General features: G+C 39.5%; 1 protein-coding gene across 1 annotated transcript in view; it reads left to right on the top strand.

The window, feature by feature from the left end:
• Nucleotides 1-1,475, top strand: part of LOC138840687 (uncharacterized) — a 53,538-nt gene extending 52,063 nt beyond the window's left edge. The window contains exon 7 of the mRNA XM_070040953.1: nt 1,196-1,475. The gene's annotated coding sequence lies outside the window, so the exon portion shown is untranslated. The remainder of the gene's footprint in view (nt 1-1,195) is intronic.
• Nucleotides 1,476-15,639: the final 14,164 nt, after the last annotated feature.

Here is a 15,639-nt window from a genome sequence, read left to right as displayed (position 1 = left end):
AACTGGTGGTTGTCACAGTTAAAGGAGGGGAATGAGGAGTAGCTGATAATAGGTATAAGGTCTCTTTTAGGAATGATGAAAATACATAGTGCTAATGGTTGTACAACATGTGGGGGGAAATATGCTGGGAATTTACACTGTAAAAGGGTGAATGATCTGATAAGGGAAATATTTCAATAGAGCTGTTATATTTTTTAAAAATCAAAGCAAGAAAGGAAATTTAACTAATAAAACATTTTTCAAACTTTTAACAAGATGTAGCATTTCCTAAAGCTTTCCCTTTTTTTGGTTATTTTTTTTCCTAAAGCTTCAAAAGACAGACATCGGTAATAAAAAATATAGGTAGTTTCTTATATACACTTAATTGAGGTATAACCTAATAAAAATAAAAGGAAAGATGTTAACAACAAAATCAAAGATTTGTCCTTATTTTAATGATCAAGGCAGAGACAAACATCTGACACTAAAAAGTTGGGGAGAAGTAATTAGCTCGACTTAATTATAAACTGAATTATAAAAGCTTTAGTGAATCTTAATGGTGATCCCCCAAAGAAAGAAAATGCTCCTTTGTGTGGTAACTGCTAGTATGATTTAAATGTAGATAGTATACCTCAAAAATTCACGTGTTAAACAGTTGGTCCTATTAGGAGGTGCTGTGGAGCTTTAGAAGATGATGCCTTATGGAATGTCCTCAGTTCATCCTACTAGTCTTCTCTCTATTAATGGCTTGTGGTGTGAGCAGTCACTCTGATTCAAACTCCTCATTACTGCCGTCTGGTGTTCTCACCAGAGGCTGAAAAGCAATAGGACTTAGTCTTTGACCTGAAGCACTAGCACCAAGTGCTGAGTAAAACTTTTTTCTTTGTAGGTGAATTATCTCAGGCATTTCATTATAGTAATGTAAAGCTAATACAATTGGTGTTCAACATAGGGAACATCTTCTGCCATCTTTCAGAGCCTTCTTAAGGTATCTAAGGAGATTTGGAGAGAGTCTCTTCACTCTATGTAGATATAAAAAAGTTAAGTACAGTACACAGACAGGCCTTTTGTTGTTGCTTTTAAATATTTAACCACATATGATACAACTTTGAAGCTATTTTTGTTTATTGTTTAAAGAAAGTAAAGCAGTATAGTATATTTACTGATATTGTAAGGTCTATTATAAATGAATTTCCTCCTCTTTTCTTACCATCAGAACCTGGATTACATTTGGAGTGTTGTGGGCTGAATTGTGCTCTCCTACAATTCATAGGTTGAAGTCTTAATCCTCAGTCCCTCAAAAAGCATCTATATTAGAAGAAAAGATCTTTAGAGAGGTAATTAAAGGTAAATGAAGTCACTAGGGTGGGTCCTAAACCAATAAGCTTGACATCCTTTTAAGAAGAAGATACAAAAACAGGAGGAATAGTGGTGAAAATGGTCATCATCTGCCAGCCCTTGCTGTCACCTGTATCTTGGATTTCCAGCCTTGTGAATGGTGAGAAAATAAATTACTATTGTTTAAGCTACCCAGTCTGTGGCACTTTTTTTTTTTTCATTCATGGGGCTTGAACTCAGGGTCTGGGCGCTGTCCCTGTGCTCTTTTGCTAGCACACAGCACCACTTCTGGTTTTCTGGCGGTTAATTGGAGATAAGAGTCTCACAGACTTTCCTGCCCAGGCTGGCTTTGAACTATAATCCTCAGATCTCAGCCTCTTGAGTAGGTAGGGTTACAGGCATGAGCCATTGGCACCCGGCTTATGGTACTTTTTAAAATGAGAAACCTAGCAGACTAATGTAAGAGATAAACAACCAAAATTTTTAAAAAAACAAACACAAAAAACCTCTCCCCCCTAACCCCCCACCCAGTTTTCTTATGATCAGAAGTAGCCAAGAGTCAGCACTCTGGCCAAGGAGTTATAAAGTGGAGGAGCTCAGAAGACCATGGGCTAGCGTACTCTAAAAGAAGTTAGAATAAACTACCAAGTGCTTTACACTCTGTGCCCCTCCCCTTTCTGCTTCCTAGAATAGGAGTATGATACTGATGTTGGAATAGTGAACTTGAGACCAGGAAGCACTAGCTAAGGATGGCCAAGTAGAAAGACAAAAATGCCTGGGACCTGACATACACCATCTCAGAATCCTACAACTTCAGAATACTTTCTTGTGAAAAAAATAAAAATTTTCATTTGTTTAGTTTCTATCTACTCCTCCTCTTTCTCTTCCCACTTCTTCTTCTTTGGGTTTTTATTACTAATAAAATATAATGAAATTCCTAAGATATCCTTGATATTAAGTTACTGTTATAAATTTTATTATTATTTTCCTCCTAAAAAAGAATATTGTGTTATATTGGGTATACCTAAAAAAACTAATTGCAAGTGGCATGGGACAGATAATTTCTTTACTTCAAATCTTTTTCACTTTTTTCCTTCTGTTTTTAAAAAAATACATTAAATATATATGTATTTTATTAAATCTTTAGATGGGGTTACAATTTATTTTTTTATTTTTATTTTTTTGTCGGTCGTGGGGCTTGAACTCTGGGCCTGGGCACTGTCGCTCAGCTCTTCAGCTCAAGGCGAGCGCTCTACCAATTGAGCCACAGCACCACTTCTGGCTTTTTCTGCTTATGTGGTGCTGAGGACCTCATGCATGCAAGGCAAGCACTCTACCACTGAGCCACCTTGCCAGTCCTGGGTTACAATTTAATACATCCATTTATATGTCTGGTGCTTCTTGATCAGTCACCCCTTTCATCATTCTCCTTTGTCCCCTCTGTTGCTTAGATCATTTCCTAGGTTAAAAAGTGATGAATTTCTTATTTGGGACCAAATTTCAAATAACTTTGACAGCCCCCTCCCCCGCCCCCATCCTTGTCCATGGATGTAATCCTCCAGGTGTACTATAGCCATTATTTATTTGTTAGCATCAATCCGTAAGCAATCCTCTGTTCCTTTTAATTGAGAAGAAAACAAAAATTAGTCAATAGTTATGTATGAGAGGGTTCATTTTCTAAGTTTCCATCTTCTTTTGTTTTAGCAGTATTGGGGATTGAGTGTAGGGCCTCACCTCACTTGCTGGGCTAGGTGAATTCTGTTGCTTGAGCTACACCACCAGCCCTTGTTTAGTGTTATTTGCAAGGTAATGTCTCACTTTATGGTTAGGCTAGCCTGCCCTTTGATTCTGGACTTCCCTTTGTTGCTGGGAAGACAGACACTCACCATGTACCATTGTACTTCTCCTGTAGCTGGGACAACAGGTGTGAACCAATGTGCCCAGCCATCAGAGGAAATGGGGTTCCTCAAACTTCTTTCTAACTAGGTGGGCCTCAAACCATCATTCCCAAATCTTCCTCTTCCAAGTAGTTAGGATTACTAGCTAGAGCCACTGTGCCCAGCTCAAACTTCCAAGTTTCTTTCGAAAACGTTAGATGTTATGCCCACACATACAATTCTTGTCTTTTGATGAAAGATAGTTTGTGGCTTCCACTGGAAAATTAAAATATTTAATATCTTAGCAAAACTGGTTGTTCCTGAAAGCATTTGAAAAACTAGTGAGGATGGAGTATTGGTAGAGTCATAGAATGGGATGGGATACATGGATCCTGAAACGGGGCTCCAGAAACTTCTTTATTCACACAAGACCAAATGTGTATTTACAGAAAACAACACATGGAGAGGATGAGAAGCTAGAACTTGCTTTGTTAAAGCTACAGTTCAGAAAATATTGCAATGAAAGACCCACCTGGTGTGTTAAAAGCAGATTATAAAGCACGTTGAACAATAAAGAATTGCTTGTCTGTGGAAATCAGTTTGTGCCATGCACATAGCTGGGCTGGCTCAATGGTACCCAAATCAAACCTCAGTCTGGCTTTACTGTGAAGTCTCTGTCTATGTCTCTTTCTTGGTCTCTGTTTCTGTTTTTCTCTTTGTCTCTCTGTCTCTCTGTGTATGTCTGTCTGTGTCTGTCTGTCTGTCTCTCTCTCCTTCCCCCTCTCTCTCTTTCTCCCTCTCTCACACATACATGCACAGTTTAAATGAAAATTTTGATAGATTGAATAATGACCTAAAATATGTTCTTGTTCTAATTCTAGAACTTTTAAATGGAAAAGGCAACTTTGAAGATGGGTTTAAGTTAAAGACTTGAGATGAGATTATTCTGGATATTCTGGAGGAATTCTAAGTGCAATGACATGTATCTTCCTATAAGGGAGGCATTAAGAGGTTTAATAATAGACCAAAGAAGAGAAGGCAATGCAGCCATGAAGTTGGATATGAGAATGATATAGGTGAGGAATGCTGGCAGCTACCAGAAACCGGAAGACTCAAGGAGTAAATTCTTCACTGGCCCCCGAGAGAGAGAGAAAGAGAAAGAAAGAGAGAGAGAGAGAGAGAGAGAGAGAGAGAGAGAGAGAGAGAGAGAGAGAGAGAGAGAGAGAGAGAGAGAGAGAGAGAGAGAGAGAGAGAGAACAAGTGTGTGTATGTGAGAGAGAGAGTACAGGTGTGTGTGTGTGAGAGTGTACAGGTGTACCAACACTTTGGCTTCATAAAAGGCAACTATTTTTGGACTTTGGGCCTCAAAACTATGAAAGAATAAATGTTTTATAGTCTTGAACCATTGAGTTATGGTGATTTTATAACAACAGCAACAGGAAACAAATATAAATATATGGTATAGTGATAACTTAGAGATCAGAATTTAATTCAATAGTCACAAATAGATGCATTGATCCTCTCTCCCCTCCTCCCCCCCACCCCTGAAAAAAAATCACTGAAGAAGGAACTGCACTGGAGAGCAATATGGCAGCCCTTCCTCCTGGCACTGGAATGCCATGTTGTTTCTTCATTTGAGAGGACAGATGAAGTAGTTGGCTGTGTTTAGGGCCTGGCTGTAGGAAAAACACTCGCTTTAAATGTTAGCTTCCTCCACAGGTATATTTGGGGCCCAAGTCCCACCTGCCGGATTGCAGATGCACACCTCCCTTCTCACTTACAAAATGCATTGGCTCCATGAGTGGAATGATGGGTCAAATTGCTTTTGTGATCAATATCACCCTTATTCTTATTTCCAAAGTCAGTAAAGTTGAATTTTTAGAACCTAAATAACAATAGCTATCTGGTCTATACACTCATGGGGTGCTATATGTTTTCCTAACTTACATTCGTGGATTGAAGACTGTAGGCTGAGGTGCAGAGAGGTTACATAGCTTGATAAAGATCAGAGCTGCAGAGCTGGGATGTGAATCCACACCAACTGCTGTGGTTTGGATATAGTCTAATTGGATCATCCTATTCATGTTCATGTTCACAAGATGACAATATGAGAAGGTACTTTGGGGCCTTTAAGAGATAAGATCTAGTTGAGCATTGCTGTATATGTCTACAATCTCAGCACTTAGGAGGCAGAGGTGGGAGGATCACGAGGTTGAGGCCAGCCTGGGCTACATAGGGAGACTTTGACTCAAAAAAAAAAAAAAAAAAGCAAGCAAGCAAGGTCTAGTAGGAAGTAAAGTATTTGCCTCTTTCAGGGAGTGTTCAGAGGGCAGTTCTTATGTGAGCATTGTCTTCTCATGAGAGTTCAAAAGGAGCAAGGCTGGCTTTACTCAGTTCTCTCTGCTTCCTGCTCGTGATGTGTCTACTTGCTCCAACACATATTCTGCTATTATCCTCTACCATTCAGGAAGTGAGATAGTCAAGGGGCTGCCTTCATCATAGAGCCTAGCCCATATGAAACTTGAAGTTTTAGAACTAAGAGCTAAATAAATCTTTTGGCTTTAAAAAGGTAGATGCTAGGGCTGGGAATGCGGCTCAGTGGTAGAGTACTTGCCTTGCATGCATGAAGCCCTGGGTTCGATTCCTCAGTACTACAAAAACAGAAAAAGCCTGAAATGGCACTGTGGCTCAAAGGCTAGAGTGCTAGCCTTGAGCAAAAGGAGCTCAAGGACAGTGGCCAGGCCCTGAATTCAAGCCCCAGAACTGGCAAAAAAAAAAAAAAAGCCTAAAAAGGTAGATGCCTCATGCATTTTGTGGTGGCAATATGAAGCTGACTAATATACCAACTGACATCAAAATCATGGTTCTTACCTGATACATTTACTCCTAACCAGTACACTGTGCTCTCATAGTAAGTTAGCTAAAGATGACACTATTTTTCCATGAACATGAAGCATGGTCACATTTTCTATACATAGTCCTAACTTCTACTTATTATAATCAGAAAAAATAGAGTTAATATGCTTTTTTTGGAAAAAATAATTTTCAAGATTACTAGGTACCCTTATTTCCTCACACACATACATATATTACATACACACAGACAGACATGCACACTGGTATAGATAGCCAGAATTAGGTGGAGATATTTAAGAGTTTCACTTATTTTATAATTGAGGTTGACAATATTATAGAGTAGAAGAAGGAGTTTATAGGACTTTCTAGAACACGGACAGATAATTGTAGGACACTGATTTTTGTTTCCCCACACTTTCCCCTTCCTGCACTAATATCAACTATAACAGCTTATTTTGTCTCTGGCTTTTGTTACCAGTGTAGAAACCCTGGAATTTCTTGATAACATTGTATTTCTAGATAACCCTGGAATTTTTTGATAACTGTAATTTAGTAGCAAAGTATCAAATGTAAAAACAAAGGTGACTTATATAAATCCAAAAGGACCCTTTTGATTATACTTTTTCATCTTGAAATACTAGTGTTTAAACTCAAGGTCTCATGCTTGTGAGACAGGCGCTCTACTTCTTGAGCCATGCCTATGGCTCTTGCCACCCAATCCCAAAATAAAACCCTTTTAGATATTGAAATAGTTTATGATCTAGTGTCAAGTGGAAAAATTGATATGCCAGGTGATAAATACAATAAATACAATTATAATAATGAAAAAATTATATATTCCATAATTTTATTTCTGTGCACAGATCATGAATACCATTTGATTTTTTCTTTTTAATAATGCAATTTATTATTATTGTAGAGGTGATGTACAGTGTACAGAGGGGTTACAGTTATGTAAACCAGGTAATGAGTACATTTCTTTTTGAGCCATGTCACCCCTTTTCTCAGTCTTTCACAGTTGATTTTTTTCTTAATACTTCAAGAAGTACTATGATGAGCAGCACATACATTTAGAATTAGAAATATTGTGCATTTTCCCAAATTTTATGCAATGACTATGTACTTTTATTTTATATAAAGAAAAATGAAAGTACTCTTCCAATGTGAAATTATAGATATCTCAAAACCCAGCTTTTCTAGTCTTTTGTCCTGTAAGGCTTTTTAGGGGGGCTACCTAATTAAAATGTGGGTCCCAATTTCAAAATTGTTGAGTCTCTTAACAAAGCTTTTCTTCTTATTGCATGAAAACTTTTCTACTCTGTACTCAGCTAGAAATAGAAAGACATTCTTAGAAAGCCTTTTTTATAATGCCTTTTGTCTGAAGATATTCTGCTATTTTCTAAACATCTATTTTCATAACTCAGTCTGATGTGCTTAAATTAATACACACCTTATTGCCAGATATTTCCTCCGGCAACCTCCATGGACATTAAGGCTAATCTATTTTGAACTCCTTTTACTTATTTTTGCTCTTATTTCTTCAAACTGCTTATGCTAATTTGTCTTTCATATAATGCATTTGAAATAATTTCCTTTCTATCCATAGAACATTTTGTTAGGTTCAGTCAAATTGCTGCAATTTTATATAATCTTACTAGAAAAGCCTTACAGTTAAGCATTAGCCATAACTTAGAGCTGCCATAAAGCTTTGTCTCTACCAGTTAAAACCCAGACAGCAGCACACTTGATGGGCTCCTTCAGGACCCCCGAGTGACTGAGAGGCATTACTGCATAGTTGACAGCCACTCAATGACTCAGAGACCAAAAAAAAAAAAAAAAAGTGAATCAGCATTGGCAGCCAATTTGGTCACCAGGCAGCAGAGGAGTTTCAAGAATGACTTTGTAGTTTTAAAATCACCTGCATCATTACTGTATGTCCCACTTGGCTCACTGATTGTTTAAAAAAAACAAGCTCCTTTGGATGCCTTTCATGCAGGCAACTGGGCAGTCTACAGTGGTACTTTCTTTCCATAACCTCTTTTCTTGAGGGTTTCTCCTCTTCTTTGCTCTACCAAGATGCTGACTCTGTTCTTAGGAGACTGATTCCCCTGTAGCCCTGGTAGGTTATTTTCCCACTCCCACATACCTTGGATTTGAACGGAGTGGCCAGATTCGCTTTAGCCTCTAGGCCACATAGGCTCATCTCCAGGCCATAAGTGTTGGTTATTGGCTACTTCTAGTTCCACCCTTCTGGCAACTGCCCTAAATCGGTGGCTTTCAGAGTATGGTTCCTACACCAGCAGCAGAGCTTCACCTAGGAAGTTGTTGTAAATCTAAATTCTCGCTTCCTACTTTTGACCTTGGGTCAGAAACATAGGACTAGGGTCCATTTGTCTATATCTCTGGTGCCCCAAATCTGACAACTGCTGCTCTAGTCTGAATGAAACTTCAACTCAGAAATGCCTGGCATAATACTTTCAGGGAGAGTTAGAGGATTAATTCTGGTGGTACAAAAGAAAAAGAGTACTAGCCCTTCTTTTAATGGGGAGGGGCGGAGGTAATTTTGTCATGCTGTTTAGGTTTCAGAGTCCCTTGTGGCGTAAGGCTGAGGTTGGGATTTGAGGTAAACTCATGTCTCCGCAAAACTTCTCCCTTGTGCTATGCTGTACCCTTGTCCTTTACAGGATGTCATGAGTTGGATTGTGTTTCTCAAAATACACATGTTGAGCCAGCATAGGGATGCATGCCTGTAATCCCAGTACTCAGAAGGTACAGCCATGAGGATCACCAGTTCAAGGCAGCCTGGACTACACAAGAAAGATCCCATCTCAAGACTAAAACCCAAAGCATCCAACCTACCTACCCACCTACCTACCTACCTACCTACCTACCTACCTACCTACCTACCTACCTACCTACCTACCTACCTACCTACCAACCAACCAACAAGGATATGTCAAAGTTCAAATCCTTACTACCTCAGGATGAGTCCTTATTTGGAAATGAGATTCTCTTCAAGAACAGAGGTCATTCTGCAATAGGGGGAAAGTCAGGGGTCTTGAGTGGATGGAGATAGACGAGTGATTCATCTACAAGTCATGAAACACCAAGGATCGCTGGCCATCATCACTGAGCACTAAGAAACAGGCAGGGAAGATGTTTTCCCTCAGTGTACTCAGAAGGAACTGATCCTGCTGACACTGATTTCAGACTTCCAGCCTTCACAACTGTGAGAAAGTTCTCTTGTTTCAAGCCATCCAGTTTACGATATCTGGGAAATGAATGGAAGGTGTTTTGCCTGATCATACTCTCTTATTGATTCTCTTGTCTAACAGCACCTATCTCAGGCCCTGATTCTGGGAACCTGATCCAAAACAAGAGGGATTTTCCTTATTTCTCAAGGGCACTTCTACCCTTTTACAAAACATTCTGTTCCTTTGCATTTTCTGCCTTTCTGCTACACTCTCTTGCTGAACCAGTTAGTATTTTAACCACTTTGTTAAACTAGCTGACTGCAGTGGTAGATATTCAGATATCTCTTGATGGTTTATTTTTAAGGCATGTATTTTTTTTTCACTGCCTCTAAGCACAATTAGTTGTATTTTCTTGACTCTTCTCTGATGGCATTTCAGACTTCATAGCTTTTCCAGTCATGTGTGGTTAATAGAGAGATCTTACCATGGATTATGAATTAGGCCTATCAAGATTGCATCTCTTGGTCTGGGAAGGTGGCTCAGTGCTTGCCTCGTATGCATGAGGCCCTGGGTTTGATTCCTCAGCACCACATAAACAAACAGACAAAAAAAGCTGGAAGTGGTGCTGTGGCTCAAGTAGTAGAGTGCTAGCCTTGAGCTGAAGAGCTGAGGGATGGCAGCCAGGCCTAGAGTTCAGCCCCCATGACCAACCAAAAAAAAAAAAAAAAAAAAAAGATTGCATCTCTCATTGCATTCGAAGCTGCCCGTGTCTCCTATCACAGGGATGCCCCAAGATTCAGCAGAAAGCTGTGAGGTCTTATCTTTTGCCTTCCCCCATATTTTCTTTGCTGCCTCTGTCACACGTAGGACAGAGGAAGAAGAGACTGGAATTTCTCAACCTCAGAACTCCTGGTATGTTGGGCTGCATGATGGGTTTTTTTGTTTTTGTTTTGTTTTGGGTCCGGTCGTGGGGCCTGAACTCTGGGCCTGGGCACTGTCCCTCAGCTCTTCAGCTCAAGGCTAGTGCTCTACCACTTGAGCCACAGTGCCACTTCCGACTTTTTTCTTTTTGCTTATGTGGTGCTGAGGAATCAAACCCAGGGCCTCAAGCATGCAAGGCAAGCGCTCTACCACTGAGCCACCTTCCCAGCCCCTGCGTGATGTTTTTTTGGGTGTGGTTGGGGTAGGGGTGGATTGATTAAAGACATTTAGTAGCATCCTTGGTTTTTACTCTTAGGTATCAGCAGATCAGCTCTACCTTTCCTGTCATCTTTTTTTCCAGTCTGACAACTGGAATTATCTCTAGAGATTTCAGATGTGTCTGAGAATGGGCAATTTCTTACTTTACTGGTCCCTATTACAACTGTCCATCCGTATCCATGGTCAAAGCATATGTAAGTTCTGATAGGCTTAGGACTACAGGACTAGTTTTTGTCCATCTTTTGGCATATCCTAGATATGAGTCTGATGCCATCATTGTTTTGAATCTGCAACTGTTTCTAACCAATTATCCATTAATTGGAGTCTCAACTGTCACTCTTCAGAAATCAGGACATACCATTTACCATTTTGTTAATATCACTCTCTCCTGGAATCTTAATCATATACAATTCAAGATCCATAACACCTGGCTCAGCGTTGCCCTCACCTCTCCAGTTAGGTGCTAGTGGGGAAAGTCACACAGGTAGACAAATAATTTCCATGGTAACTTCAACAAGCAACCTCAGATGTATTCTACCTGAATACTTCCCTGATTCCCTGGCCTGCTAACTCTCACACTCCTCTCAGTGATTGTTTCAGGCCTCTGCTTTCCTCAGACCTCCAACTTTTCCCTTATAAAATATTCCTGGAGGACCTAATACATGCTACAGTATACAATGCTGTGCTGAGAACTTGAAGGCCTATGACACCAGCACCTCCTGTTAAAATTATACATCTTCTTGGGTAAGATTGACATCGAAACAGGTAATTATACACAAGTTGAAAAGAGTGATAGCACAGATATATGCATAAGACATTATTAGAACACAGGGGAATACCTACCTAGCCTTTGGTGGGGGAAGACATTAGGAAATGCTTCCCAATTCTTTCTTGAGTTGTTTCTGAGGGGTTTTTATAGGTGAATAATGTTGGGAAGGATTATATGTTATTATTATGGTATGAGAAGATTTCAGGTTAGTGTGTGTATGTGGTGTGTGTGTGTGTGTGTGTGTGTGTGTGTGTGTGTGTGTGTGTGTGTGTGTATGTGTATGTATGTGTGCGCGCATGCGTAGTCTATACTGTAAGTCCTGTGGTAGAGAATCTCAATGATTTTCCAAGTTGTAGCTTGCTCTCTGGCTTTCATATGAATGGTTTATGGTTTTACTCCATTTGTCAGCGCACTATCCTGACAGTGTAATATACATAAGACCATTTCCCCTTTCCTCCAACTTCTTTTCACTTACAAGTATTTAAGGAATTAATTAAATTATGTGTCCTAGAACTATTCAGTTATCATGCTGAAGTTACCACATTAATTTTAACCATGACCCTATACAACCTGAAGTTACTCATTTTGTTTCTAGAAAAGAGTGATTTGGAGGTCACTTGTTAAGTTTCCAGAAAAAAGCTACCTGTTGAATAGAATCTATCTGGTTTTCCTGTGGTTGATTCACTGTCTTAATCTGATTCCTAAATCTAGGTTTTCTCCCAAATTTGCAGTTTTGTTATGCATTTTCTTTTTGTCTTTAAGAACATTATAATGATTAACACAAATTAACTGTTCAAATTTATGAGTTTCACCGTGATATTTCTATACATTGTACTTTGAGTGTGTCCATCCTAACCTTCCGGCCTCCTGCTCTTTCCCTAATAGATCCTCTTGCTGGGTGATGGTGGCTCATGTATATAGTCCTAGCTACTCAGGGGGCTGAGGTCTGAGGATCATGATTCAAAGCCAGCTTGGGCAGGAAAGTCCATGAGATTCTTATCTCCAATAAACTACTCAACAAAAACAAAACAAAACAAAACAAAACAAAAAACTGAAGTGGATCTGTTGTTCAAGTGGAAGAGTTGGGCAAAAAGAATCTCAAGAACAGTGCCTAGGACCTGAGTTCAAGCCCCAGGGCAGGCACACACACCTAGACACACACAATAGGCCCTCTTCTACTTTGGGGTCTTTTTGTTTATTTTTAGTTTCCATAGACAAGAAAAAAACCCAAACATGATACTTACATGACCCCTCTGATAGACCACTTCAGGTCCTCTCTCTACACGGACTCTGACTGATTTCAAGTGTAAGCTGACAGCCTTTTCCCTCTGTGCTGCCCATTTATATGCATCACCTCAAGCCCTAGAGTCCTTCTTAATATGAATAAGAAACACGTCTCTGGATTCATATCCACCTAAAGGGCAGCTTAGAAGTGGGGAGGACTTAGCCTACGAGGTAAACTTAGGAGTCACTGGGTAAATTGTGCCATTCCCCCTCACGATGAGAAAATTGATAGGATTTCTTGAGGGGAAAGTTTGTTGACTGAGCAGTCAACAGCAGTAGCAGAGGTTAGGGCCAGCATGTGCCTCCCTGCCCTGGGCCCTGTTCCCTTCACTCCTGCTCCCTGAGGTTGCACTTCCTCAAGAAAAAGCATCACATAGCCTTACGTATCACACAGCCTTCTGCCTTAGGGCTCTGTTTTCTGAGGTTATGGAGCAAGGCAATGTGCATATTTAACTAAGACATGGTTGAATGAGTGGGTTCTGAGGTCAGAGAAAATGAAGCCTCAATCCTAATAAGTTAGTTGCTTAACCTCTTCATGTCTGTTTTATAAGTCTGTAAAAAATGAAGTAAGTGTACTTCATGGTATTGTTTATAAGTACTAAGACTTACCAGACAACTATTAATGATTACTATTATTATTAGGATGCGAAGTAGCCTCGAATGTCAAGATATGACAGTGGTACCTTACTTTAACATTTCCGAGGTGCCTTAATTTATCCCGTTCAGCCTTTACTAACCTGTGGACTAGGTAAATGGACCTTGATTCTTGATTTAGCACCTGCCTTGGTTTAAGTGTGGACAGCTTAATTAGAAGGGGGCAAGATTAAGGACAAGAGTCACTGGCTGTCCATGAGCACCTCTGGATGCTACAGGGGAAGGAAGATGAGATTGAGGCCTTTGGTTTGGTCCTAGCCCCTGGATCTTGTTGACTTCTACTGCTCACCATCCTTGGGGGCTCATGTCCCTTCAGCAGATCTTTCGTGGTGTTCCCAAAGGGGCTTAATATACTGGGCTCCCCACAGAAGGGAAGTTAATGGGGCCAGTGTAGCAGGCGTTCAGAATTCCTTCAAAGGGAGGAATTTCCAGTTATACTTCTCTGCTCAAAATTGGAGTACTTCCATTAGGAAATGAAATCACTATTAAAAGGAGATCATGGAATGCTTTTGGCTTTAATTCTTCAGGGAGGCCAAATAGCAAGAACTCATATGGTAAAGGGGAATTTCCGACAGTGTTGACTTGTTAGGTTTTTGGCATGTGCCTGCTTTTGGAATTACCCCTGATGTGAGCCTTTAGGATATATTGTACTTGTAGAATTCGGTCGTAGCTCATGTTTGGCTTCCAATTGATATTCTCCTCAGATCAAGCTTTCAGTATGATATTAAAGAAAACAAACATTTGACCAGAATTAGTATGATGCCCTACAACTGAAAGAATATTTAAAAGGATATATATATATATATATATATATGGTTTCTCAAGCAATTTTTCCAAGATAACAGAACATCATTTGCAAAATAGTGGCTGAAGATACACTGATTAGCTTGAGCTCTTTTTTGAATAAAATGTTGAATAAAATTCTACATACTTCAAGGCCAAATTTTCCTCACTTAGCTTAATTGTCAGCCAGATGAATGGAAAATAGCCTTTTACTAATTCCAATTTATTTTGCTTTGATATAGTCAAAATTCATGCAGTAGGGAAAAAGAGGTCAGGCTATGATCTGACAATTTTTTATTTTTATTATTCATATTTTGCTATAATTGCTAACATTCAGCTGACAGTTCAACTAGGTTGCAAATAAAATACACAGATGACATTTTCTCATAAAAATATGAAGGCTAATATAATAACAGAAAAATTTAAAAGATACTTATATGGATGTTTATATTTTCTGAAAAGAAATGACATATATGTTTTTTTTAAAAAAACTTGTAAGTAGGTTTAAGTTGATTCTATTTTAGCCAAAACTTTCCTAAATCTGATTGCCTAGTTTTGAGTTCTCTTCTCCAAGGCCAATCAGTTCACATTATTTTCAATAAGATTTTTTTCCCTAAAGTCATTAGGCACTCTGAGTTTTTTCATTTATTTTCATATGTAATAAGTTCCATCTTTCTGTTCAACATAGTCCTCAGTTGTCTGGTGATCCTCAGGTCTGCTAATAAGTTCATGATTAGACTAGATATTTTGGGGGGCCCATCTTAGGGCTTGAGCTCAGGGCCTAGGTGCTGTCCCTAAGCCTTTTTGTCCTCAAGGCTAGTGCTCTACTACTTACTTGAGCCACAGAACCACTTCCAACTTTTTCTGAGTAGTTTATTGGAGATAAGAGTCTCATGGACTTTCCTGTCTGGGTTGGCTTTGAATTGCAAGCCACAGAACCACTTCCAACTTTTTCTGAGTAGTTTATTGGAGATAAGAGTCTGATGGACTTTCCTGTCTGGGTTGGCTTTGAATTGCAATCCTTAGATCTCAAGCTCCGGAGTAGCTAGGATTACAGACATGAGCCACTGCAGCCACTGGCACCTGGATAAACTAGATTTTACAAAACTCATTACACTACCTGCCTCAAATGCTTGGGGACTTCTTTCTCTGAAAAGGGGAACTATTCAGGGAAATGGGTGTTTTCAGCCTGGGAAGCTACTTTTTTTTTCTGGGCCCTGGGTCCATAGTTTGAATTAGAACTTCCAAAGCAGACAAAACAGGCAACCATCATTGTGAAGGGCTGGGTGTGTATATATACCTGAAGTAAAAAAAAAAAAAAATATGTAGACACAATTCTACCTTTTGTGTGTGTGTGTGTGTGTGTGTGTGTGTGTGTGTGTTTCTTTCTTCCTTTTTTTTTTTTTTTTTGGTGCTGGTACTAGGGCTGAACTCTGGTCCTGGGTACCATCCCTGAGCTTTTTTTTTTTTTTTTGCTCAAGAATGGCACTCTATCACTTGAGCCACAGCTAAGCTTCGAGCTTTTTGGTGAAAAATTGCTGAAAAGGTTCTCTTGGATCTGTCTGCCTGGGCTGACTTTGAATCAGAATCCTTAGATCTCAGCTACTTGAGTAGCTAGGATTATATAGATGTGAGCCACCAGTACCTAGCTCCTACTGGGTTTTTGAAGATTATTAAGATGAGGCAATTTTTGAAAGCTGCTTTT

This window comes from Dipodomys merriami, unplaced genomic scaffold, assembly GCF_024711535.1.
Source record: "Dipodomys merriami isolate MVZ:Mamm:240054 unplaced genomic scaffold, mDipMer1.0.p SCAF_30, whole genome shotgun sequence".
Classification (NCBI taxonomy): domain Eukaryota; kingdom Metazoa; phylum Chordata; class Mammalia; order Rodentia; family Heteromyidae; genus Dipodomys; species Dipodomys merriami.
The sequence above is the reverse complement of the archived record's forward strand: the minus strand, read 5'-3'. Positions and strand labels throughout refer to the sequence as shown.